At 45.5% G+C, this 25644-nt stretch overlaps 1 long non-coding RNA gene across 2 annotated transcripts in view; it reads right to left on the bottom strand.

The window, feature by feature from the left end:
* LOC310674241 overlaps positions 1-17078 on the bottom strand; it is a 34974-nt gene extending 17896 nt beyond the window's left edge. The window contains exons 1-3 of one of the 2 annotated variants that reach the window (XR_014509469.1): positions 16521-17078; positions 7022-7198; positions 2903-2960 (exon numbers count right to left, since the gene is read on the bottom strand). This is a non-coding gene — a long non-coding RNA (uncharacterized lncRNA). Of the gene's footprint in view, positions 1-2902; positions 2961-7021; positions 7199-8596; positions 8639-16520 lie in introns of those variants that run through there. The other variant, XR_014509470.1, reaches the window with a different exon arrangement.
* Positions 17079-25644: the final 8566 nt, after the last annotated feature.

Raw genomic sequence — 25644 nt, 5'->3', positions numbered from 1 at the left:
CATTGTCCTCCAAGCAATATCATAGATGGTATTGCTCTTTATTTTTGAATACATAGTTCCATCTAGCACATTTTTAAAAGTCTATTCAAACCACACATACATTGTGTTATTTCCATAGCGCAGATTTGGGAAAGGATGGCATGGAGGGATTTCCAGAGACTACCAAGTTCATGATGTTAGGTGGATTCCAAACTGAATTCCTAGTTCATCACTCTCTGAGACAGTATACTGTACTAGCACAGTATGGAAGCTAGGCTCTAGGACGGGAAAGTATTTTGCGGGAGGAGATCTCCATTCCATGAATAGTAGAATTGTGGGCAAGGCTACCTAATGACTTGGTGACTTAGGTGAGCTTCATGCTAAGGCCTTTTTGGCTCACATTCTCAGTTGCTCCTTTCTGGCAGTGTTTTATGCCAAAATGACATTGGTAGAGAGAGAGCCACTTTATTGTGTACGGTATAAACAATAAAAATATCAAAACACAACTTTGGAGAGAGAATTCTTACCGCATTGTAGTAATTGTCCAAGATTACATTGGTGTGAAAACCTTAACACAGTAGCAAAGTGGCTTGAGAGTTCACGGTATTACTTAATAGCGTAATTAAAAGTTGGATAATCGCATGGTTGTGGGTAGAGAGGGCATTTTGCTCTGCTACTGCTAAACCATCGGCAGCAGCTGAACTTTACAATTGGTAGGTGATACTTAGTGATTCCATCTGAACGCAGGAACTTCTTGGCAATAAGCAACTGGTTCTTCGTTCAGCATCTTTCTGTTTATTTCATGTCGTTTTTAACAAGTTCGTTTAATCAACTTTTGTTGCCTGGATGTATTAAGGTGCATAACAAGTTTTAAAACAAAGTGTTCTCTAGCCCTTAAAAATTTGGGATCTGGTTGTAAAATGCCATATTTCCTGAAAAGGAATCAAGTTATTACTAACAGCTTTTCTGAATGGTAGAGCTACTGCTGCTGCTGTCCCTTTTAAGCTGAGCCTGCAATCCTCATCATGAAAAAGCCCCACTGAACCCAATAAAACTATTTTGCAGCGAACATACAAAGGATTTCGTTGCAAAATAAGTGTGAGGTGATGCACTGATTGAGCCTGCTATTTCTGTTTGGAAGCATTAACTTTAGTTGCTGGCCTACTTTGATTGCCAAAGTGATCTAGGAAAAAATAATACCCTGCTTTATCATTAACAACCGATTATGAGCCCTACTCATAAAAATAAACTGTGGGGCAGCAGATGCCTTAACTGCTTTGCTCAGTACGAGATGACGGAAGAGCTGGTGACTGGTGTACATGGCTGCCAAGTTGGTAGAGCCAGTTTAAAAGATGCTGGAAAATGAACATAAGAATAGCGCTGCGAGATCAGGCCAAAGGCCTGTCTGTTCTCACGGTGGCCAACCATAGATCCCTGTGGAAAGCCCACAAGCAGGACTCGAGGGCAATGGTGCTCCCTGCAGTTTCCAGCAACTGGTATTATTTATTGAATTTACATTTCAAGATCGCAGGGCGCTTTACAGTAAAAACAAAAAACAAACCCACAAAATACATAACATCCTCCCATCATTCCTCTTCCATGAATTCCTCTAATCCCCGCTTCAAAGCCAACTGAACTTTGCCACAAGCCGACTGGGATGGCTTTAAAATATTTATGGAGGAAAATATGGCTATCGATCTTCGCTAGCCATGAATGCCAGTTTCTGGGAGAGTGCTGTTGTGTTCATGGCAGCAACTGCTGCCAATTGATACTACAGTGGTACCTCGGGTTACATATGCTTCAGGTTACATACACTTCAGGTTACAGACTCCGCTAACCCAGAAAAAGTGCTTCAGGTTAAGAACTTTGCTTCAGGATGAGAACAGAAATCGTGCTCCGGTGGCGTGGCAGCATCAGGAGGCCCCATTAGCTAAAGTGGTGCTTCAGGTTAAGCACAGTTTCAGGTTAAGTACGGACCTCCGGAACGAATTAAGTACTTAACCTGAGGTACCCCTGTAGTAGGGCAAGTGGCCTCTGACCCTTGAGACGGAACACAAAGCGTTGTGGTGTTTAGCCATTGATTTCTCTTAATTCTCAAGTTGGGAGCAACCACTACATCTTGTGGAAGCCATTTCCTTGAGCTGTGTAAAAAAAAAAAAAATGCTTCTCCCCAATCTCCCAACAGTCAGCTTTGCTGCATGGCCCTGAATTCTCATATTGATGAGGGAAGTAGACAAACATTCTATCCACTCTTCCCCATGCCATGCTTCAGCCTTGCAAGTGGAGGTGGGCGTTCAGTCTGCAGGCAGGTATACAAGATAGTAGGAACTTGAGACCAATGTGTTTCCCTGATTATTGGCTGGTTTTCTATTTGTTGGAGGCAGAGGCAGCGAAAAGTCTATGCCATCATCAATAACGATGGTCAATCAGCGTCTCTAGTGCACTTCCTGATTGGTTTATCTGCAAGTGCTTCAGTTTGATATTATATATAGTGAGAGCTGGACCATAAAGAAGGCTGATCGCCGAAGAATTGATGCTTTTGAATTATGATGCTTGAGAGTCCCATGGACTGCAAGAAGATCAAACCTCTCCATTCTGAAGGAAATCAGCCCTGAGTGCTCACTGGAAGGACAGATCGTGAAGCTGAGACTCCAATACTTGGGCCACCACATGAGAAGAGAAGACTCACTGGAAAAGACCCTGATGTTGGGAAAGTAGGGGGGCACAAGGAGAAGGGGATGACAGAGGATGAGATGGTTGGACAGTGTTCTCGAAGCTACCAGCATGAGTTTGACCAAACTGCGGGAGGCAGTGGAAGACAGAAGTGCCGGGCGTGCTCTGGTCCATGGGCTCACGAAGAGTCGAACACGACTAAACGACTAAACAACAACAACACACACACCTATCATAGTTTGCAACATACCTCCTGTCTTTCTGGCAATGGTGTATATTCCACCTTCATTTTTCTCCCTCAGGAGCTGCTGCTTTAAAAAAAGAGAAAATCCTCACTGTTCACCATATTTGGGAAAGGAATATATATTTTACCCCAAGGTCAAGATTAGCTAGCAATCAGTGGGTGGGTTGGCCTTAATTATGGAATATATTCCTGAGTAATGTGCTTTGCAGCACATTCACTATGGCACAAATCTGTCACTTCTGCTTTCTATGGCCTGAAGTGTTGACTCGATTTAGGGAGAGGTATGAATTATGCACTTTGCAGAAGCAAGGAGATGCGGGCTTGGATCTTTTTAGCTTTCTCGTGCAAAACCATTTGAACTTCGATTTTGTACTTTTAGATTTAGATAGTAGTTATAAACTCATTTTGCTAATGGCTGCTTCAAGTCCTAGATTATGTAAGTAAACATTACTTTTACTTCTTCACAAAACAATGTGTTTGTGATTGTTATTTTTAAGGGGGGGGGGGTAATGCCAGGGAAAATTCAGTCTGCCTTAAAGCATCCTGGTTTATTGTTTCTAGAAGGTTAGCCCAACCTTGTGTTAGTTTCCAAGTTTAAAGCTGCAAAGTATGGTATTCTGCTGGTCTCACTCACGTGAGCAAGGAGGGATAAATAACAACAATATAACCTCTCCTTGTGCCTAAATCCATTCCTACAAAGAGCACATTCCAGCAAGGCAAAAACATGGGGGTTGAAGCAGGCGCCAGTGACTTGGCCTTGGGAAGGAGATGTTTCCTGGAGATAATTCTGAGGACCAGACAGAGAAATCTGTAGCCTTGGGGTTCCCCATTCCTGAAGTCCAGAATATCTACACATTTCATGCGAGATCATCTGCCAAAGCTACACATGCTTTTGTAGCCTCTACGTAGTTTGGTTTTTCAGTTTGCTTCATTTCAGAAAGAAGAAGCTTTCATCTTTGGTCTCTCCCCCGCACCCTAACCCAGCCTTAGACAAAGATTGCAGTGTTCCTTCAAAGTCTGAACATGAATCTACATCTGGAAACACTTAACGGCAGTTTAAAAAAAAAAAAAAGCCTTATTCCAGAGAGTCAACATTGAAAATGTGCTTGGTGCTTAAAATGCAAACTAATAAACTGAGATTTCCAGTTAGCCTCCTTGAGCAGAGCTGCAAGCCAGGAGCTTTCTAGGGAGTGGGTACAAAGTCTGCCTTGAAAGCCAAACCACTCCAAGCTACTTCCTCGGGAGACTAATAACCTGCCGTTGATTAAAACTGAATGTCTGGCAATAACTTGATTTTTGTCCTTATAGAAAGCAAATAATGTGCTGTTTTAAGCTGGCCTGAGAGATATGTCTAACATCAGAAAGTAAACTTTGGCCTTTAGGATGCACGGTGACTTTTTGTGCCTTAGTGGTCAGTTTCTGCCCTGGTCACTGACACCGCATAACATTTGCACAGTGCAGAAACAGGCATTTGAGTTGAACCAAATAGGGTGCCGATTACAAGAGACTACTTTCATCTCAGCAGGCTTGCAGCTGGATGACCCGAGTTCAAATCCTGACATGTCCCGTAAGCGAGTGGACAATGTGCAGGTTGTCAGCTTTCAGCCTCTCCTTCCACTTGACAGCGTTCTCCAAGGTACTTGGCAAGCTTTTCCCTAGACGGCTGAGACTCCTAATAACAACAACAACAACAACAACAACAATAATAATAATTTATTTATATCCCGCCCTTCCCAGCCGAAGCCGGGCACAGAGCAGCTAACAACAGTAAAATAATACAGCATTCTAAAATCAATTCATTTTAAAATCAGTTCAAATCAAATTAATGGCAACCATGGGGCTAGAGGATTGCCAGGAGGGGGTCAGGCTGCGCCTTGGCTAAAAGCTCTGTCTTGCAGGCCCTGTGGAAAGATGTCAAGTCCCGCAGGGCCCTAGTCTCTTGTGGCAAAGCGTTCCACCAGATCAGAGCCACAGCCGAAAAAGCCCTGGCTCTGGTTGAGGCCAGCCTAACTTCCCTGTGGCCCGGGACCTCCAAGATGTTTTTGTTTGAAGACCGTAAGGCTTCTGCACTCTCATTTAGCAAAGTGTTGCTCAGGAACCCTGGGAGGCAAGTTATAAAAGTCTCTGCCAGGTCACTGTGTTCAGGCAGCAGAGATGAAGCAAGTAAGCCCATGGGATGGAGAACCGGTTCTTTTGCAAGAATGACAAAGGCCCACACTGAAGTCTCGAGGGTCTGAAAGAGCAGGTCAGATTGAATTAGGTTCAAGGGGCTTGGTAAAGGGTAAGATCACGAGGGAGGTGCAGGCATTTCTTAGAGACAATTTACATTTTAAAATAAGGCTTTGGCTACTACTACTACTACTACTACTAATAATAATAATAATAATTTATTATTTGTACCCCGCCCATCTGGCTGGGTTTCCTCAGCCACTCTGGGCGGCTTCCAACAAAGATGAAAAATACACTAAAATGTCACATATTAAAAACTTCCCTGAACAGGGCTGCCTTCAGATGTCTTCTGAATGTCAGGTAGTTGTTTATCGCTTTGACATCTGATGGGAGGGCGTTCCACAGGGCAGGCGCCACCACCGAGAAGGCCCTCTGCCTGGTTCCCTGTAACTTGGCCTCTCGCAGTGAGGGAACCACCAGAAGGCCCTCGGAGCTGGACCTCAGTGTCCAGGCAGAACGATGGGGGTGAGGGGTATATGGAGCTGCTTTGGGAAACTATTTAGAAGTAACAACTGGTGGGAAATGCAGTATCAGACCTTCTGTAGAATATTGGGCCAAGAAAGCAAGCTGGGCAGGCACAGTGTGTTGCTAATCTCTGTCCCCCCTCGCCCTACCCTTTCTCCATTAATTTGCCTTGCTGGGATTTGCAGTCGTTTGCAAAAGTTACAGCTTATCTCTGCGCTGTTGGGAAACTTCCTGTGCCGGTTTTGCAGACCTCTGGACGAGCTGTGGAAGGCAGAGGAATGGGTCGAGCTGTTCTTCCACACCCGACAGTTCTCCTGTTTTTGCTTTGGATTAATTTCAAGAAGGCTAGGCATGTCGGTCTGTTGCAGTAGAAGAAACAAAAGGGCAAACTGATGTCTTTTTGTGAGTTCAGCTGTGGTGGGCAGGGGAGATTGGGTTGGATGAGCTTTCATTGTCCCTAAAGGTAAAGGTACCCCTGTCCATTAGGTCCAGTCGTGGCCGACTCTGGGGTTGCGGCGCTCATCTAGCTTTATTGGCCGAGGGAGCCGGCGTACAGCTTCCGGGTCATGTGGCCAGCATGACTAAGCCGCTTCTGGCGAACCAGAGCAGCGCACGGAAATGCCGTTTATCTTCCCGCCAGAGCGGTACCTATTTATCTACTTGCACTTTGACGTGCTTTCGAACTGCTAGGTTGGCAGGAGCTGGGACTGAGCAACGGGAGCTCACCCCATTGCAGGCATTCAAACTGCCAACCTTCTGATCAGCAAGTCCTAGGCTCTGTGGTTTAACCCACAGCACCACCCGTGTCCCTTCAGAGTCCCTACAAGCATCTGATTCTTTGATTGCAATGGTGGAATTTACGAAACTGGTTGAACCAGTAGGCTTGCTGGGGGATAAGGCTTTCAGCGGCTTCAAGCTATAATGGCTCCATGGTCAGAGGGACATAACACCACAGAAGTCCACATTTCCATCAAGCGTAGAAGTGAACATGGGGAAAAACCAAACTTTTACCAAAGCGCATTACTTTGTTTTATTCAAAAATATTTTTTTTGTATGCAGTGCTTTTTTTCTTTAAAAATGTTTAGTGGGTACTCTCATTTTCTCTCCAGAAAACCAGTATTTTATAGTTCAAATCGGGGAAAATAAATACAGTAAATGGACAAAAGTACAAAGATGCACAAAATGTTTCGGGGTATGCGTCCCCCCCCCCAGAAAAAAGCATTGTTTTTGTGGCTTTTCTTCTTAAAAGTTGAACGACTAATATAAAACAAAAGAAACGCACCCTCTTCGTAACTATGACACACCACGGAATGCAGCCGTTATATAGCACTTCAGAGAAAAGGGAGAATCCAGAAGAAAAGAAAAGAAAAATAACAACACAATGTCAGAAATCAAAGCAGCCAAAAGATTTTATATGCTGTAGGAACCCACCTGTGGTTCGCCTGGTTCAAATGTGAAATAAAACAGTTCAGTTCCACCATAAATTTGTCCGTGGATGTATTTTGGATTCATCTTAATCTCTGGGTTTCCAAGAAGAATTCAATTTGGAGCCACCACAGTACTTTGGAGGTGGTAAAAATCCATTGGAAACTTGGTTGTTTGACAAAGCTATAAAAAAAAGATTATGAAGTACTCAGAGGAAATAAAAATGGAGTACATGATTGCCTCGTGTATTTTAATTTAAATTTTATTTATTTGGATGATTTCCCCTAGATTTTTGTGTGGTTTATATCTCATATTGCCGTTTACTGGAGACAGCCGTTGCTATCTTTGTCCAGCATGTGTCTCTTGATTTGTCAGTAGCGTTTAAATCAACGGCACTGATGAGCTTAACTCTTGAATTGCAGTTGCTCCTTTTGGAACACCTGAGCAACCTGCTGTAACAAAAGCACCAAATATCTTAATTCATAGAATTGTAGAGATGGAAGGGTTCCCAAGAATTATCTAGTCCAACCTCCTGCAGTGGGGAGGAGTGTGACGTGCTCTCTTTGCTGCAAAAGGTAACAGGCAGCTCAGAGCATCTGGGATTAGCTGAGGCTATGCCATCAGCTCTGTGCGTACCCCAAATTACAAAGGCAAATTGGGGTGATTTAGAGAAGGTGCTTGCTTTTCTAAGCCAGATCTTACCATTAGCAAGGCATCTCGAGGCAGATCAGGGACTTCTGCACTTTGGAGTGGCTCTGTGGCTTTAGGTTTACTCAAAAATGCATGGCTGTCCCTGACCCTTTAAGAAGCAAAACCACAACTAGCCGAGGAAATGCTTAGAGGTCAGAGAGGCAGGAGGAATCTTGCGTAGTTACGAGGAAGGTCTAACTTCCTTAATCGCTGCAAATTACTTTCCGATACCACTCCAATTAGGGGCAGGGCTGTTGAAATGAACAAAGCCAAGTTGTTCTTCCCATGGGTTCACATGTGGCTTCGCCAGTTTTGTACTAACCAGGGTTAAAATCACCCGGCACAATAGCTGCTGGCCTATTTGTCTGAAGTTTGGCAGGTTTCTCATCCGGGGTCCACCTCCCCTTATGTTTCAAACTGATTGCCCACAAAGAACTAAGGGAGGGAACGAGATGCTTGCTAAGACTGATGGGAGTTGTAGTTCAGCAACAAGGGGAGGTCCAAAGCACCCACAACCTGCTCTATTGGAACATCAGATCTCTCTGCAAAATACTTTTGGTACTGTGGCTGCATCCTCTGATAATCTGCAGGATGGGCTTTTGACGACAGGTGACTTGGCTTTCCTATTTATTTTGCAAACTCACTTTTTCTATTTTGGTATAAATATTTTGCAGACACACTTCACTAAACATACTCTTTACTGTTTGAACAAGCTAGTCTTGGAGAGCCAGTTTGTTTCTAACCAATGAGCAGGTCTCATCCCTCCTCCTGTTAAGGTTACCAGACATCCCCGTTTCCCGGGGACAGTCCCTGGGTTTACAAATAAGTCCACATATAAAATCAATTGAAGTTGAAGAGTGTCCCCAGATTCATTGAAAAAAGTCTGGTAACCTTATGTTAAGTGCCCGTTTCCTCTTCTTACAGATTGGGTGGTGTGGCGATCACACAGGGTCCCCAGACACTTCACCGTCTATTGATCCCTGTGCCACCACTTTATTTCTCGCTGCCACCACCCAGGCCCTACCTGGGACAATACTGAGTCCAGTCAGGGTTAAACTGAAACATAAACTTTTGTTTATTTATTGCCATTTAACAAACTGTGGTTTCATAAACAGTATCAGTCAATTACATTCATGGGGTACCTATCCAGTCCTATAACTTTCGCTACCTGCTCTCACTCACTGAACCACCTCTCAGATGACGCGGGTGGCGCTGTGGGTAAAACCTCAGCGCCTAGGACTTGCCGATCGCATTGTCGGCGGTTCGAATCCCCGCGGCGGGGTGCGCTCCTGTCGTTCGGTCCCAGCGCCTGCCAACCTAGCAGTTCAAAAGCACCTCCGGGTGCAAGTAGATAAATAGGGACCGCTTACCAGCGGGAAGGTAAACAGCGTTCCGTGTGCTGCGCTGGCTCGCCAGATGCAGCTTGTCACGCTGGCCACGTGACCCGGAAGTGTCTGCGGACAGCGCTGGCTCCGGGCCTATAGAGTGAGATGAGCACACAACCCTAGAGTCTGGCAAGACTGGCCCGTACAGGCAGGGGTACCTTTACCTTTACCTATCCCCTAACTGTTCCTAACTCAGCCTATTTCGTTACACTAACTCAACCTACCCACAACTCTAGCCCAATTCACTCCCACTCCAACCAACCACCCAACTCCCAACGAACTCCTCAATGAACTCCCCAATGAACACTTGCCTTGGCCCCTCCCACAGCTGGTTTTATAGTCCCACTGACTCCACCCTCCTGGGTCCTGACGGGGCAACCTGTTTAACTATTTCACCTCCAGCACTCTCTCATATGTTAACGTCACAGGTGGGTCTTCTATATCTTCCCCGCTTCTGCAGTGTGGAGACCAGGCTGCATAACAAGCCAACAAACAACATGTGACCCCGATGCACTTTGTTCTCAGCAAAACCATGAAAGTTCCCACAGCTATCCACCCGCCATCTTGGTTTTATGCTCACTGTTCAGGTTCCCTCCGTAAGTCCACTTCATCATGTACAAAAGCACAGGAAACAGCCTTACCCTGAGTCAGACCATTGGCCCTTCAAGGCTTGTCTACACTTGACTAGCAGTGGCTCTGTTGCAGTAGATCTGATGACCCATCTGTTTTTCCCTGATTTTTTTTTTTTAAGAATAGGAAATTACAATCTTTGAAAAAGACAGTCCTAATAGACATTAAAAAAATCTTTATTGATTTGCACTTGGCTTTGTATACCCAAGAAGATGCATATTAAAAAACAGAGAAAACAAACATCTCCCTATGAAAAAAAGAAAAGCTCTGTGATATAAAAAATGGAAACCACGTCCCATACAGCTTAGAGAGACAAGCAGTAGTGGTGTTAGTAGTGATACATAAATCCAGTAGCCTCCTAAAAGGAAAATCACTATTAAACCATATGTAATCAGAATCACTGGAATTATTATTCATTTCAAATCCTTGCTTAATTTGATGGGAGGGGGTTTCTATTATTTTCTTTTTCTTTTATTGATGCAAGTACAGTGGTACCTCGGGTTAAGAACTTAATTCATTCTGGAGGTCCGTTCTTAACCTGAAACTGTTCTTAACCTGAGGTACCACTTTAGCTAATGGGGAGCCTCCTGCTGCCACCGCACAATTTCTGTTCTCATCCTGTAGCAAAGTTCTTAACCCGAGATACTATTTCTGGGTTAGCGGAGTCTGTAACCTGAAGCATCTGTAACCTGAAGCGTCTGTAACCCGAGGTACCACTGTAATAAATTCATGCCACACATTTAAACATTTTCAGCTATCGAAAGGCTTTTTAATACCCTAAGCAAAATGTGTCTTCCACACTGTGAATAATTTTATAAACCTCTTATCAGGTCTTCTCCTTGAAGTTGTCTCTCCCCCCCCCCCCCCCTTAAAACTATCCCTTTATTTATTACATTTCCCTCCAAGTTGCTCCCTGTTCTCCTTTTTATCCTCACAACAGCCCTGTAAGGTTGGCTGGGCTGAGAGACAGCCTAAGGTCACCCAGTATACTTCATGGCTGAATTTGGCCTAGAGTCATATAACTGTAGAGTTGGAAGGGACCCCAAGGGTCATACACACACACACACACACACACACACACACACACACTGCAATGCTGGAATCTTTGGCCCAACATGGGGCTCAAACCCAAAAAGTCTCATCTGGCTGCCCTTCAGATAAACTTGGAAAAGATATGCCTTCTATTTTCTGAACAAAAAGACAACAGAGGGATTGTCATCTGATAAGAATGCACATCATCGAAACTGTCTCTGAACAAGGCCTCCGTTTGGGTGATGGGCAGCAGAAGCCAGAATCTAAATTTAAGCCTTTTTTCCCTCCCTCTTTTCATTTCAATCTGCCCCAGAGGAGTGAAAAAATGGACACAGATTGGAGGGGGTGGATGACCGAAGGCCTTGGCACAAAAGCGACGTGGCTTATTTATGAGAAAACAGTGAGTTGTCTTCCTGAAGCCCAAATTTTCTTGGAATTAAACCCGAAAAGCAGGACTGCTTTAATGGACTACACACACGGCTGGCTCTCCCCCCCCCCGCCCCCATGGAAGGATTGATGGCTAGAGAAGATCATTGTCCTTGTTGCTGTGCACAATACAGGAACTTGGAAGCCGACATTCCCTGCTGTTGGTGAAGAAATGAGCAGAGTAAAACAAGTGGAAGATGCAGTAGGGTGACGCTGTGGTCTAAACCACTGAGCCTCTTGGACTTGCCGATCGGAAGGTCGGTGGTTCGAATCCCCATGACGGAGTGAGCTCCTGTTGCTCCATCCCAGTTCCTGCCAACCAAGGAGTTCAAAAGCACGCCAGTGCAAGTAGATAAAGAGGTACCGCTGCGGCGGGAAGGTAAACAGCGTTTCTGTGCGCTCTGGTTTCCGTCACTGTGTCTTGTTGTGCCAGAAAGGGAGGTTGCGATTCGGCTCATGCGCAAAGCACGATTTAGCACTTCTGCGCATGCGCGACCGCCGAAATCTGGAAGTAACCCGTTCTGGTACTTCCGGGTTTCGGCGGTCCACAACACGAAAAAATGCAACCTGAAGCGTCTGTAACCCGAGGTATGACTGTACTTTGAAGGGCTGTCTTTACTTTGAGGGTGTCCTCTTGTTTGAAGAGCTCTCCATAGATAAAGGACTCTAAGAAAGGAGAACAAGAAGGGCTTAGAAATTGCCCATCAGCACGTAGCACCTTGGAAGCAGACTGAGCAGGTGGACAGGTCAGTGACAGCTCACAGTCTTCCTCAATAAGGATCACATGGCAAGGTAGAGTCTCAAACAAAGATGTGAGCCCTAATTCCTCACACTCCTGTCTCAGCGACATCTATGCTGCCTTGGTCAGAGGAGGAATGATGGCTGCGAGGAGCGCAGAGGCAAAAACACCATGGTGCATCCACCGCAGCCACAACCAGCTGGGGCCTTCATCTGCCCCAGCTGCAAAAAAGCAGCAACAGGAAATTCCTGACTCCACCCAATGCAGCTAAGTCCAGTGCCACCTAGTGACTGAACTATATAATGTCATTATCCACACAAAGAAATTGGAGTTGATTAACTGCACAAGTTTTTCGTTGATTAATCTATTTTAAATTTGCACACAGGCAAATGAGCAAAGCATGAAACATAATTTTTAAAATATATATAATACATGTGTATGTGTTATAACAGCCAACTTAGAAGAGGCATTCTCTGCTATATGAGAGAAGGGGTAATTCCTTTTTAATATGGTCATTACCATCTGTAGTTTTTTATAAGCAGCTGCATTAAAAACAATTTTTAATGTGAAATCTGCTGCCCTAATTAAAATGGTGTACTATTTTAATCAGTTAAAACTTCTTTAAGACTGCACACTTATTCCCACTAAGCCTCACTAAATTCCACGACTCTTGCTTCTGAGTAAATATGCATAGGATCATACAGTATATTGACTAATATAACTTTTAATGATTACCTTATATGCCATAGCCTTGCAACAAAATTAATTTACATTTAATAGCCACGTGTGTGTATTTTATGTTTTTAGACAAATGGAATCATGGTTTCGATGACTAGTCTGCTTTTAAGTATATCTCCAGGATGATGTGAATAATTTTAACAGGGCTCCTGTCTCTTTAATTGCCAAAACCCCATCTGCTCCACGACACACTTGTCCACCTGCGCCAAAGTGAATGAATCATGATGCATTTCAGAAGACAGGTTGGGCTACATCTGCAGACTGATGCTGCTGGAAAGAGTTTCGATAGTAGTTCTGAGCCTTTTGCTCTGCGAGAGAAGTGCAACGGTTATACTCCTGTGGCTATGAAACCTAAATGTAAAACTTGTCCCACTCCTATTTATTTTATAGCAACCTGGTGACCTGAAACAATCACATGGACCTCTCCAAGCTGCAGAGATAAGTGTTATGACTTGCTAGCATCTGATGATCAAGCAGCTCCTAAAGGCCCAATAATCAAGTTATTTTCAGGTGGGATTTACTCACATACCTGGAAATTCAGGTTGTGCAGTTATAGTCAGTTGGGTGGTCTTGCACTACTCCTGTCTCCCCAAAATATCAGACATTTCGTGACCTGGAAAGTGACAGGAATATGCAGTGGAAACTGTGGGATAACACTTGGGGTTTGACATAGTGTCATCTAACCACCCCAAAAGCAAATCAGAATAAATTACAATTAAATAGCCAACACCGTTTAATCTCCCTGCAAATGGATCAAGAAACAGGTTGTCTGGAAAGCACCCTGGATGTCCCTATAAGAACATAAGAACCCTATAGGAAGCTTGTATTGATCTTATAGGGACTTCTTCCTGAAACCAGACTTTGGTTCAGACAATAAATGGGTCTGCTCCTTCCATACAGCACCCTGAAATCCAGAAAATAAATCTAAAAAGGACACAGTGAACACATCTTCTAAACAGCCACCAGGAAGGTTACTTCAATCCAAGCAGCAATTCTGAAAGTCCCTTCTGCGCTAGAAGTTAAACTAACTCCTGTTCCTACAACAGAGTGAGCTTTTCATGCTGCTGGTGTGCTTTTTTAAAGGTCAAGAGATCTCCAAATACTTGCCTCTTTTCCTTCTTGGTCTGACCTAATTTCCTCTCTACTTGACTGGCAGACTCAACAAAGAGGAAGAGTCATTTCCTTTCCAATCACTGGTGGCGCGGTATTTTGTTTCATCACTGAAAGCGCTGGATGATTCCATGCTCAGAATTTTCCACCTCCACTGCAAAAGCCCTTTGAGCACGGGTAGGCAAACTAAGGCCTGGGGGCTGGATCCGGCCCAATCACCTTCTAAATCCAGCCCGCAGATGGTCTGGGAATCAGCGTGTTTTTACATGAGTAGAATGTGTCCTTTTATTTTAAATGCATCTCTGGGTTATTTGAGGGGCATAGGAATTTGTTCATTTCCCCCCCCCCCAAAAAAAATATAGTCCGGCCCCCTGATGAAAAAGTTTGCTGACCCCTGCCTTTGAGCTTTCCAGACAGGCGTGCTCTGTAAGTTTCTTAGCTTGTATCCCAAAAGGTAATAGGAATAAGGTGAAACTATATTTATTTCACCAGGTGTGGCAGGTTACTGAGATGGTACCCGACTGCCCTATGAAGACATCAGACATCTAGACATGCTTGGGTTATAACTCCCACCATCCCTGACCATGTTGTCTGGAGGCGATGGGGATTGTAGTCCACGGGTCCCCAACCCCTGATTTAATTTGTGTCCTGCTAAATATATGACCTACCTCTCCGACATCTCAGTCTAGATGCAACACTGCTTGAAATTTATGGCCCAAAGCCAAAAGAAAGTTAGTTATGCTAAAGCAGACATCCCCAAACTCAGCCCTCCAGATGTTTTGGGTCTACAACTCCCATCATCCCTAGCTAACAGGACCAGTGGTCGGGGATAATGGGAATTGGAGTCCCGAAACATCTGGAGGGCTGAGTTTGGGGGTGTCTGTGCTAAAGTCACTCTAAAATTGGTTACAACCAACTGGTCCTCTGGAAGAAGAAGAGTTTGGATTTGGATTTGATATCCCACTTTATCACTACCCGAAGGAGTCTCAAAGCGGCTAACATTCTCCTTTCCCTTCCTCCCCCACAACAAACCCTCTGTGAGGTGAGTGGGGCTGAGAGACTTCAGAGAAGTGAGACTAGCCCAAGGTCACCCAGCAGCTGCATGTGGAGGAGCAGAGACGCTAACCTGGTTCACCAGATTACGAGTCCACACCTCTTAACCACTACACCACATTGGCACTCACTGGAACTTAAGTGTGGCTTATTTTTCTCCGGATTGTGGCCTGCAATGTCAAGTGACCTTGTGAAATCATCGCAATTCTTTTTCACATTCTTGTTGTGAGTTGGGTGGGGTTTGTGACTACATAGGGCTGCCACCTTTGGTCAGGCAAAATAAAAGACAGGTTGGCAGGGTGGGGACTGGAGGACACACACACTCCAATGACACCATGGGAGGAGGGGGGTTCCCCACATTCAGCCTTTCACCACCCCAGCCCCACTTTTCCCCTCGACTCACATAGATGGGACGAGGTCAGGGGTAGAGGGCCAGCTCTCATGGGCGACTTGAGCTGCTGCTCCAGCCTCTTGTCCATGCCGGCGGTGAAAGAGACTTGAGCATGGACAAAGAAGAGGGTGGAGGAGATGTCGGGGCAGCGGAAGGGGCAAAGCAGCGCTGGGCTTGCACCATGCTAGCCTGGCAGGTAGCAGCTGCGGAGGAGCACCAGTGAGAGGGGAGGAAAGAGGGAGAGGAGGCCTATATTGTCACTCACGCTGGTCCAAGCTCCTCATCAATGTCACCAACAACAACACAACCAGGCAGAGGGCCTTCTTGGTGGTGGCACCTGCCCTGTGGAATGCCCTCCCATCAAATGTCAAGGAAATAACCAACCTCCTGACGTTTAGAAAACCTCTGAAGGCAGCCCTGTTTAGGGAAGTTTTTAATGTTTGATGTATTTATTGTGTTTTCAATATTCTATTGGGAGCCGCCCAGAGTGACTGGGGAAACCCGGCCAGATGGGTGGGGTATAAATAATATATTATTATTATTATTATTATTATTATTATTATTATTATTGCAGCCATTTTGGGCTGGCTGAGCTTGAATATGGGAAGAAAGGCATCCCGTTTGAAGTCTAAACGGGACCGGGAACACTTTTGTCCCAAAAAGGGTGATCCCATTTTTCTAGGGACGGGTGGCAACCCTAGATTCAGGTAGGTAGCCCTGTTGGTCTGACACAGTAGAAATATATATAAATAAATATAATATATATAAAAAAGTGCAAGCTCATACCAAGAACAAACTTAGTTGGTCTCTAAGGTGCTACTGGACAATATATATATATATATATATATATTTCTGGTGGCAACCCTTATGAATCTTAAGACCTCAAGATCCCACACAACTCTGTATATCTATTCTTGTAAGAGTTTGAGCTGGGCAAAGGGAAGACAATCGGGACGAGTATGGTCTAAGGTAGCCACTGATACATTGCCAATAAAGTGGAAATGCATGGCTGAAAAAAAGACAAGGGGACATCGATTGCATAAAAGTTGCGTATGCTGAGTTACATGTCCACATGCAACCTTGTATTGTACTATTACATGCCGTTAGAGTGGAGGAAGCTGTTATCTGGTGATCTGTGTGGCTGCTCAGCTGGTGTCCAGTTGTGGTAATAGGTGATGTGCAGCGTAAAGGCCTCTGCTCTCCCTTTGCACTATTCTTCATCTTTAAACGGGGCTTGGACCCACCAGCTCTTCAAATGGAGAACTGGCAGCCCTTCAAACAGAGGACTGTAAAGTTAGATGCATGACTAACCTAGTCTGGCCTGTTCCATTTCTTTCTTAGGCAAAGGCCAGTGATACGTTGCCATGGGAACCAATAGGGCCTATGAAACCCTAGGTGATAGGCAGGGCCTTGGAAACATCTTAGGGTACTGGCTGCCTCCTCGGAGATTGATGCGAGGGAAATGGACTTTGGATGCCTGTTGGCGTGTTCCAGCTGTTATGATTAATTAGAGGAATCTTAATTTTATATAGCTAGATCCTAGAAAGTTGGGTATGGATGAAAACCCCCGTTCAGTTGGCAGGAGAATCCTGATTCCCTCCCCACCTTCAGCATTTGCCTGCCAAAACGAAGGATCAGTTTCGTGAAAGCATAAATCTCATTTTCCTGCTTTGTATGTGTTGAACCTATTCCCAGTCATGGAAAAGATGTGGCTTCTTGTAACCCCAGCTGGTGTTTTATTTTTAAAGTGGTGCATTGATTCCCCCCCCCCTCTTTAATTGTGGTTTTAATTTGGTGCTGTTGTGTTTTGAGTATGTCTCGAACGTGCCTTATGTCTTTTGAACGTGCCTTATGTCTTTGAGATCAGATAAATAAAAAAATATCTTAACCAGCCAAATCTGTGCTTGGTTGCAATCTCCAAAAACTGTTTGTAAGTTGCGATTCATCTCAAGCATGTGTAATTATTTGTTTTGTTCCTCGATAATAATGATTGTAATGTTGCACGCTACCCCAATCCCTGACTGATGCTGTCTAACCTCCCTGCAAAAATTGTGCAAACAAATCAGGATGAATACTTTATAAACAGGTCATCTGGAAGTGACCTTACTTAAAGTACATAACCTATTGGGACAGTGGTTGGTGCGATGGTTGATCTCAGTGTTTCACTCATGCCCTCAGGTTCCCCAGGTTGTTGGTGGTGGTGGTGAAAGGCCTAATACAGTTTAATAATAATAATAAAGTTTTATTTATACCCCGCCCTCCCTGGCCAGAGCTGGGCTCAGGGCGGCTAACACCAGTAAAAATACAGTAAAAACATAACAGGGGGGAAAAACAATTTAAAATACAGGTTAAAATGCAATTTAAAATGCAGCCTCATTTTAAAAGTAGCCCATAGATCAAAACCATAAGGGGAGGGAAACATAAGGGTCAGACTGAGTCCAAACCAAAGGCCAGGCGAAACAGCTGTCTTGCAGGCCCTGCAGAAAGATGTCAAGTCCCGCAGGGCCCTAGTCTCTTGTGACAGAGCGTTCCACCAAGTCGGGGCCAGTACTGAAAAGGCCCTGGCCCTAGTTGAGACTAATCTAACCACCTTGCAACTTGGGACCTCCAAAATGTTGTCATTTGTGGACCTTAAGGTCCTACGTGGGGCATACCAGGAGAGGCGGCCCCATAGGTACGTGGGTCCTAGGCCGCATAGGGCTTTAAAGGTCAAAACCAGCACTTTAAACCTGACCCTGTACTCCACCGGGAGCCAGTGCAGTTGGTAAAGCGCTGGATGAATGTGATCTCACAGCAAGGACCTGGTAAGGAGCCTCGCCGCGGCATTCTGCACCCGCTGGAGTTTCTGGGTCAGCTTCAAGGGCAGCCCCACGTAAAGCGAGTTACAATAATCAAGCCTGGAGGTGACCGTCACATGGATCACTGTGGCCAGATAAGGGCAAGAAAGGTAAGGGACCAACTGTTTAATACGGCAGAAGGAGCCATATTAAGCCATTTACAGAAGGAGCTCATGCTCATTCCTCCTTTCCTTCCCTATGTAATTCAGGGTGGTCCTCTGACTCCATAGAGTGAATAAAAGTTTGTGGGGCTTCTTTCTTGTAGCAATTAGCGAGCCTCCGGCCAATGAACAATACAACCATTGTGTCCTCATTTGGGAGTCAAACTTAAGAGTGACTCATCTCCCTCTTCTTAATTGGGTGTATTTGCCAAGGAATGTAGCTCTTCATCTGCCTCAACGCGACATTTGGGCAGGTCTCTCACAGATCCGTAATTAAAGACACTGCAGGAATAAAAGCTGCGCTTCATGCGTCAAAATCATGTACATGTGTTTATGTTCTTAGACATGCATGAGTTTCGTTTTCATGTTGCTCCACACAGGACAAACAGTCCTCATGCGAAGGTTGCTGGTGAGCCTGATGAGTTTTGAATAACTCCTTGAACCGGCTGCCGGTTTCTGATGGCCTCAGATAACGCAGCTGCTAAATGGACGCTTGCATTTTGCTTTGTTGGGCGCCTTAACCTTAACCAGAGAGTTTTCCAAGAAACTTCCTATGAATAGTAGCAGGCCAAGCTCCAAGGGTGCATGAACAGAAGAAGATTCCTGTGGCCTCGTTCATACACATAACTGGCAGCGTAGGAGGCACGGCTGCGGAAAGGGAGTCAAGATGCAATCCCGCAGGGGGCAGGGATTGCTCATTCTTACAATGCACTGCCTCATGTGTTGACTGCCTTTCCCATGTGCAGCCCAGGATTCTCCACAGCTGCTGTGGAGATGGGAGGGTGGATCTGAGTGGGCTGCGCCACAGTGGGCCACATCTGCCACATTGTACATTTGAAGTGCTCTTCACACTGCTTTTAACAGTCATCATAGCTTCCCCTAGTGGCGTAGTGTTTGGGGGGTCACCGGGGTGGTTGCCCTGGGCACAACTTTGTTAGGGGGCACAAAATGTCAGCACCCGGTGCTGCCTCAATACAGCTGCACACTTCCGTTGCTGAGCTCTGCTAAAAATGCCTTCTCCATGCGAACCAGGGAGTGACCTCTTCAGACACTCCAGGGTGACTCTTCTTTTCTTATCTCTATGGCTGTGATTTCCTGGGTGATGTGGATGCCATTAGGCAATTGAATGCCCATGTGTACTCTGTCCATTCCCCTCTCTCCCACCCTCCTCTGTGTGGCCCCCGGAAGCTGGCAACCCTGGGAACCGTAGTTTGTTAAGTGTGCTGAGAGCTGTTGGTTGATTCCCTCACAGAGCTCGAATTTAACGTTGTCCAAGTTGGTGGGCACTGCTGCTTCTTCCAGAGTATAACTGCCCTGTGTGAAAAGAAACATGCTTCCTTTCATCTCCCCTGAATCTGCCAACTTCATTGGATGTCCCCAGGCTGTAGTATTACGAGAGAGGGAGGAAAATGTCTCTCTGGTCACTTTCTAAATATCATGCATAATTTTATACACCTCAACTGTTAAGTTGTGGGTGAACATATCAGACGACACAGCGATTCTTCAGACAGCTCTTGTTTATTCACAGGCCAGAACAGAACTGAACTGAAGAGCTCAGTTAGCCTGCTTATATAGAGCTCAACTACAAAGCAACAGTAACAACTTTCTGTAACTATCCAATCACTGAACGTCACTTTCAATTCCTTATTTGCATATGTGGACCTGAGTGAAAACTATCTACAGTATCCCCCTGCTGGCCCAGGGTGGGAACTTCAGTACATAACATCAACCACAATTTTATACACCTTACTTATCTCCACTGTCCCACCCCACAACTAAAATATCTCAAATGCTGTCACGTTTCCTCATAGCTAGAGTTGCTCCAGCCTCTTGATTATTTTGGTCAGTCAAGAGCTTGGGTAAAAGAGAAAGTGGGGCTTTCTTTTTTGTCCAAATCTTCCTTTGTCTCAAAGAAATTATTAGGGTACTAGATGTGAGGAAGAGAATGATTTAATTTGCCAAAGGTGACATGGGAAGGAGGTGAACCATGTTACAGAGGACTGTCCTCTGTTAGAAAGTGCCCTTTATTCAAAAGGAGTCAAGGTTCTGGAAGATGCAAGCAATTTTATCCTCAAAACACTTTGCAAACAAGTCACAGAGTGTTACCATCGGTTCTGTCAATAACCGCACATACATTGTATGAGAATCAGTCTCCTCTCCTTTTTGGTGACATGTTTCCTCTTTGTAGGCAATGCAAAACTGACCGCCACCCAACTGGAAGTCTGTTTCATCATTTCGGAAGGGCACATTGGGTGACGGGTTATTCCTACCCTTTAGGAAGGGGAGAGGGAGTGTACCTGATCCCCTCTGTTGTGTTTCGAATCCCATGCAAGCAAGCTTCAGGAGAAGCAAGATAGAGATAGGTTTTCCTGCTGGTTCTGCAGCTCCAAAGAGAGACAGTGTCATCTCTCTCACACTTGCCATTGCATCCCAGTGGAATGTGAAATTGAGTAAAGTTAGCCATCATTATGGGCATTTTTATAATGTAAGTAATTTTATTGGGCACAAGTGACTGTGATCAGGACAGAATGGATTTCTTTCTGCGCATTCCCCACAGATGGCAGAGGTGACACTGCTGATTAAGACAAGAGATCCAGCCAGGCAGAAAAGCCGTGCTACAATTTTACATTCGTTCGCTTTAAATGTCTTAAGAGCAGACACAGCGAGGGACTCTTCTGAGAGTCTATGGTTGAATCCACTTTTCGTGTCTTGCTTAGCTTGACTGCAAGTGCTCCGTTCAATTTAAGGGTGGGGCACCTCAGGCCTCAGTATCTAATGCAAACCTCCATGGCTCCATTCACACTGTGCATTTAAAGGTCTATGATAGCACTTTGAACAGTCATTAAGTAAAGGTAAAGGGAACCCTGACCATTAGGTCCAGTCGTGACCGATTCTGGGGTTGCGGCGCTCATCTCGCTTTATTGGCCGAGGGAGCCAGCATACAGCTTCCGGGTCATGTGGCCAGCATGACTAAGCCGCTTCTGGCGAGCCAGAGCAGCACATGGAAATGCCATTTACCTTCCCGCTGAAGCGGTACCTATTTATCTACTTGCACTTTGACGTGCTTTCGAACTGCTAGGTTGGCAGGACCAGGGACCGAGCAACAGGAGCTCACCCCGGCATGGGGATTCGAACCGCCGACCTTCTGATCAGCAAGCCCTAGGCTCTGTGGTTTAACCCACAGCACCACCCGCGTCATAGCTTCCCCCAAAGAATTATGGGGAATGTAGTTTGTTAAGGGTGCAGAGAGTTGATAGGAGGCCCCATGCCCCTCATAGTGCTACAATTCCCAGAGCGGTGGGTAATAATACTACTACTACTAACAACAACAACAACAACAACAGCAACAACAGCAACAGCAACAACAACAATATGCCACCCATCTGACTGGGTTGCCCCAACAACTCTGGGGGGCTTCCAACAAACTGAAACATCAAATGCAGTAAAACATCGCACATTTAAAACTTCCCTATCCAAGGCTGGCATCAAATGTCTTCTGACAATCAGAAAGTTGATTGTTTCCTTGACATCTGACGGGAGAGTCTTCCATAGGCCTGGTTCCACTACCAAGAAGGCCCTCTGCCTGGTTCCCTGTAACCTCACCAGTGAGGAAACCACCAGAAGGCCCTTGGAGCTGGACCTCACTGTCCAGGCTGAACGATGGGGATGCAGATGCCTTCAGGGCCTCTGGGGACTGTAGCTCTGGGAGAAGAATAGGGGTTTCCTAACAATGCTCAGCACTCTTCACAAACTACCGCTGCCAGAATTCCTTGGGGGAAGCCATGGCTGTTGCTTTAATTGTGCTTTAAACTCTCCCAAGGCCACATGCCTCACCGACCTAGATTCACACCTCAAGTGTTTCTCCCTGGCTATAACATGTCCCCGTACTCTGACAATGGAGAATGCAGAAGGGTTTGTGCATAGAAACTAGCCTACTGTACAAAGTGCAAATGTGCATTTGTTGCTCCACCCACTTTGCCTCTGGCCCCGCCCACCAATGGCATGTGGTTGTCGGAAGCTTGCCCAGAAGGAAATGCGACTCTCCGGCTGAAAAAACGTTCTCCACCCTTGGTTTAATTGAACACACACCCAGATCCATTTGTCCTCTTTTCACTCTTGGTTCTCCACAAGGCTCTGGGGGATTCTTGCCTTCTTGCAACGTTGCCATGGGTGGAAAACAAACGGGCTTTTAAACAACAATCAGATCTTCTGAGAAAACAAAAGCCAGCTCTGGTACAGTCTCTGGTGAAGCCTCTCATGGTGCTTCAAGAATTTTCTAGAAGTTTTGCAGGGTAATGCTTGCAAGGATATGGAGAGCCGGTGTTCTGTACTGAGTTGAATAGGATCCAAAAGGCAGCAGTCTGATTGGACCTAGAACAATAGGGTCCAGAATGCAGCAGTCTGATTGGTCCACAGGAGCCACCCAATCCAGCTTCAGGTGGAAGTGAATCCGCAACCTGATTGGCCTACAGGTGAATCCCAGAATTAGCCAATCACGTGGGGTCCATTGTGTAAATAATGTATATAAAGCAGACATTCTGGGGGAACTTCCATTCCTCCTCACCACTATGAGCTGAATAAAGAGCATGAAATCCACTCTCGACTCCGAGTATATTTCAGCCAGTGTGGCGCAGTGTTTAGAGTGCTTGACTTGAATCTGTGAGACCTGGGTTCAAATGTGAACTCAGCCACGAAGCTCACTGGGTTGACCCAGAGTCAGCCATTGTCTCTCAGTCTACTTCACAGGGTTGTTGTGAGGATAAAATGGGGAGGAACAGAACCAGGCATACCACAATGAGCTCCTGGGTAGGGGGAAGGCTGGATATAAGTGGAACAACAACAGCAACAACAACAACAGCAACAACAACTTATTCCCCAGCAATCACTAATGCCTCTGAACTAATTTGTTCACATGTCTATTTTGGCGAAGTTAACACAATGTGCAGGGCAGGAGGAGTTACACCTCATAGAATCATAGAATCATAGAGTTGGAAGAGACCACAAGGGCCATCGAGTCCAACCCCCTGCCAAGCAGGAAACACCATCAGAGCACTCCTGACATAGGGTTGTCAAGTCTCTGCTTAAAGACCTCCAAAGAAGGAGACTCCACCACACTCCTTGGCAGCAAATTCCACTGTCGAACAGCTTTTACTGTCAGGAAGTTCTTCCTAATGTTTAGGTGGAATCTTCTTTCTTGTAGTTTGGATCCATTGCTCCATGTCCGCTTCTCTGGAGCAGCAGAAAACAACCTTTCTCCCTCCTCTATGTGACATCCTTTTATATATTTGAACATGGCTATCATATCACCCCTTAACCTCCTCTTCTCCAGGCTAAACATGCCCAGCTCCCTTAGCCGTTCCTCATAAGGCATCGTTTCCAGGCCTTTGACCATTTTGGTTGCCCTTCTCTGTACACGTTCCAGTTTGTCAGTGTCCTTCTTGAACTGTGGTGCCCAGAACTGGACACAGTACTCCAGGTGAGGTCTGACCAGAGCAGAATACAGTGGCGCTAATAGTTCCTTTGATATAGATGCTATACTCCTATTGATGCAGCCCAGAATTGCATTGGCTTTTTTAGCTGCCGCGTCACACTGTTGGCTCATGTCAAGTTTGTGGTCAACCAAGACTCCTAGATCCTTTTCACATGCACTGCTCTCAAGCCAGGTGTCACCCATCTTGTATTTATGCCTCTCATTTTTTTTTGCCCAAGTGCAATACTTTACATTTCTCCCTGTTAAAGTTCATCTTGTTTGTTTTGGCCCAGTTCTCTAATCTGTCAAGGTCGTTTTGAAGTGTGATCCTGTCCTCTGGGGTGTTAGCCACCCCTCCCAGTTTGGTGTCATCTGCAAATTTGATCAGGATGCCCTTGAGTCCATCATCCAAGTCGTTGATAAAGATGTTGAATAAGACCGGACCCAAGACAGAACCCTGTGGCACCCCACTAGTCACTCTTCTCCACTCTTCTCTAGGAAAGGTCCTAGAACAGATAATGAAACAGTCTGTCTGTGAGCACTTAGAAAAGGATGCTGAGATTACAAATACCCAGGATGGGTTTCCCAAAAACAAGAAATGTCAGACGAACCTCATTTCTTTTTTGGTTAGTGACAAGCTTGGTGGATCAGGGGGATGCTGTGGGCATAGTGAATCTTGATTTCAGTAAGGCTTTTGGCGAAGTCTCCATAATATTTTTGAGGAGAAGCTGGTAAACTGTAGGCTAAATAATGTTATTTTTAAGTGGGTTTGAAACTGGTCAACTGACCAAACTGAATGAGTGCTCACCAGTGGTTTCTCATCGCTCTGGGGGAAAGTGGCAAGTGAGGCACCACAGGGTCCTGTCCTGAGCCTGGTGCTATTCAACATCTTTATAAATTACTTGGATGAAGGAAATTTGCAAATGATCAAATTTGCAGATGACACCAAATTGCAAGGAGTAGCTAGTAATGCAGAAGATAGAATCGGGATTCAAAATGACCTCAATAGATTAGAGAACTGGGCCCAAACTAACAAAATGAATTTCAATCGGGACAAATGTAAGCTTCTGCACTTGGGTAGGAATAATGAGATGCACAAATATAGGATGGGAAACACATGGGCTTAACAGCAGTACATCTGAAAAGGATCTAGGTGTCTTAAAAAGGTAAAGGTACCCCTGCCCGTATGGGCCAGTCTTGACAGACTCTAGGGTTGTGCGCCCATCTCACTCAAGAGGCCAGGGGCCAGCGCTGTCCGGAGACACTTCCGGGTCACGTGGCCAGCGTGACATCACTGCTCTGGCGAGCCAGAGCCGCACACGGAAACGCCGTTTACCTTCCCGCTAGTAAGCGGTCCCTATTTATCTACTTGCACCCGGGAGTGCTTTCGAACTGCTAGGTTGGCAGGCGCTGGGACCAAACAACGGGAGCTCACCCCGCCGCGGGGATTCGAACCGTCGACCTTTCGATCGGCAAGCCCTAGGCGCTGAGGCTTTTACCCACAGCGCCACACATGAGTCAACAGTGTGATGCAACAGGGGGAGCAGGAAGGTAATGCAATTCTAGGCTACATCAACAGAAGTGTAGTATCCAGTTCAAGGAAAGTAATAGTACTGTTCTATTCTGCCTTGGTCAGATCCCACATGGACTACTGTGTCCAGTTCTGGGTGCCATAGTTTAAGAAGGATATTGATAAGCTGGAGATGATAAAGGGTCTGGAAACCAAGCCTTATGAGGAATGGTTGAGGGAGCTGGGTATGTTTAATCTGGGAAAGAGAAGACTGAGAGAAGATACGATGCCATCTTCAAATATCTAAAGGGCTGTAACAGGGAAGATGCAGTAAGCTTGTTTATAGCTGCTCCAGAGGGTAGGACCTGAACCACTGCATTTAAATCACAAGAAAGGAGATTCTGACTAAACATCAGTAAGACCTTTCTGACGGTAAGAGCTGTTTGATAATGGAACA

This window comes from Podarcis tiliguerta (genome assembly GCF_965153285.1).
Source record: "Podarcis tiliguerta genome assembly, chromosome: 3".
In the NCBI taxonomy this organism is placed as follows: Eukaryota; Metazoa; Chordata; class Lepidosauria; order Squamata; family Lacertidae; genus Podarcis; species Podarcis tiliguerta.
The sequence above is the reverse complement of the archived record's forward strand: the minus strand, read 5'-3'. Positions and strand labels throughout refer to the sequence as shown.